Here is a 1857-nt window from a genome sequence, read left to right as displayed (position 1 = left end):
ATTACCCTGGGGCATGGCAAGGGCTGATGCCATGGGCTGTAACACTTTCCCTCCAAGGAGGGGAGCCACCTTCTGCGTGGCCTTCCCAACCGACCTGGAGCAGGTCGTGGTGCACCGCCTCGGAGGAAGTATGCCCTACAGTGGCCAGCGTGCCCAGGGATGGTTCCCCACCCTCCGGAGGGAGAGGAGGGTCTGCCTCACCCGGGCAGCCGGCGTGGCCGCTGGGTTGAATCCTCTGGGCAGACCATGCGAATCTCACCCGTTTACCTCTGAATGGTTTCATGACCTCTTGAACTCTCTCTTCAAAGTTCTTTTTTTAAACTTTCCCTTATGGTACTTGTCCGCTATCAGTCTTGTGCCAGTGTTTAGCATTAGATGGAGTTTACCACCCATTTTGGGCTGCATTCACAAACAACCCGACTCCGGGAAGACCTGAACCCGAAGTGCCGGGGGCCACCACCAGCCTCACACCATCTGCGGCAGAGCCTCGATCACAAGGACTTGGGACCATAGGCAGTGCCGGGGAGACAGACTTCCATACGTCACATTTCCCTGTGCCTGTCACCTCGATGGGGATTCGGTACTGGGCTCTTCCCTCTTCATTGCCATTTCTGAGGGAATCCTGGTTAGTTTCTTTTCCTTTGCTTAGTAATATGCTTAAATTCAGTGGATTGCTATGTCTGATCTGAGGTCATGTTCCGAGCGTGGTCACGGGGTGGGGACAGCAGTGGCCTCAGGGATGGACGGAGTACCCATCCTCCCCTGGCTCCCATGCAACCAATCCCCACCACTGGACTCCAGCCAGCAGAGGAAGACAGCCGACACAGCCACAGCACATGGGAACCAGGCAGGTGGGTGTCGGCCTTCACCCCAGGAGGGAAGCCCAGTGGCAGTAACACTGACAGCCTCCAGGGGGACAGGCCATATACACACACCTGCTCCCTCCCATCCTCAGATGGGCTTCCCAGCTCGGAGCAGAAAGGGACTCTTCTCCTCCATCCACATCTCTCTCTAGGGGGACAGGTGGCCCGCAGCAGCCTCCCTTGACTCCCTGGACACATCCTCAACAGGGGCCAGACACTCCCTGGGGTGATGGAAGGCATGATGACCCTCAGACAGGTGTAGCCCCGGGAGTAACCCGTGTACGTAAAGTGCAGTCGAAGTGTCGATGATCAATGTATCCTGCAATTCACATTAGTTCTCGCAGCTGGCTGCGTTCTTCATTGATGCATGAGCTGAGTGATCCACCACTTAGAGTCGTACAGTTCTCATTTGCCAGGGCACCACTGCCCACTGGCATCGCACCTCAAGATGAGAATGCAAGGTTTCACAGGTGTCGTCATGGGTGCCCAGACTGGGGTTACAGGCCCCCACACCGCAAGACAGCAGGGAGTCCTGGAGGGGCCAGCTCGCGGCCACACCGCTGAACCAACACCCACCATGACTCCGGTGTGCCACCCCCAGGGATGGCCCCACACAGCCAGAGGGGAGGCCACGGCCCCCCTGGTGGGATGGCACCCTCTCCTTTCCCCTACCACATGGGGAGCCAGCCACCTCTGGGACGCGTGGTGGACCGCACCACTGGGCCAAGTGCACCCTCCACCACCATCCCCTCATGGCAGCAGAGGAGCACCCACACCTCCCATCACATGGATGGACCCCCTCCCTCCTGCTGCCAGGAGGCAAGGAGGACAGATACCACCCCTCCTCTCACTCCATCCCCTCTCCCTCCCCTCACCTTGCGGCGGACTGCCAGCCCGATCCCAAGAGCCAACTATGAGCTTTTTAACTGCAACAACTTTAATATATGCTATTGGAGCTGGAATTACCGTGGCTGCTGGCTCCAGACTTTCCCTC

The 1857-nt window shown here is 58.3% G+C and overlaps 2 non-coding genes across 2 annotated transcripts in view; both read right to left on the bottom strand.

Moving 5' to 3' along the window:
- LOC122800621 overlaps positions 1-694 on the bottom strand; it is a 3734-nt gene extending 3040 nt beyond the window's left edge. Inside the window, exon 1 of the ribosomal RNA XR_006364622.1 lies at positions 1-694. This exon is cut by the window's left edge and continues 3040 nt beyond it. This is a non-coding gene — a ribosomal RNA (28S ribosomal RNA).
- Positions 695-1105: 411 nt separating this feature from the next.
- LOC122800523 lies at positions 1106-1259 on the bottom strand. The gene has a single exon (XR_006364569.1). It is a non-coding gene; the product is annotated as a 5.8S ribosomal RNA (ribosomal RNA).
- Between the last annotated feature and the right edge of the window lie 598 nt (positions 1260-1857).

Source organism: Protopterus annectens, chromosome 4.part0 (genome assembly GCF_019279795.1).
Source record: "Protopterus annectens isolate FY-2018-M chromosome 4.part0, PAN1.0, whole genome shotgun sequence".
In the NCBI taxonomy this organism is placed as follows: domain Eukaryota; kingdom Metazoa; phylum Chordata; order Ceratodontiformes; family Protopteridae; genus Protopterus; species Protopterus annectens.
This window is presented reverse-complemented; position numbering and strand designations above follow the sequence as displayed.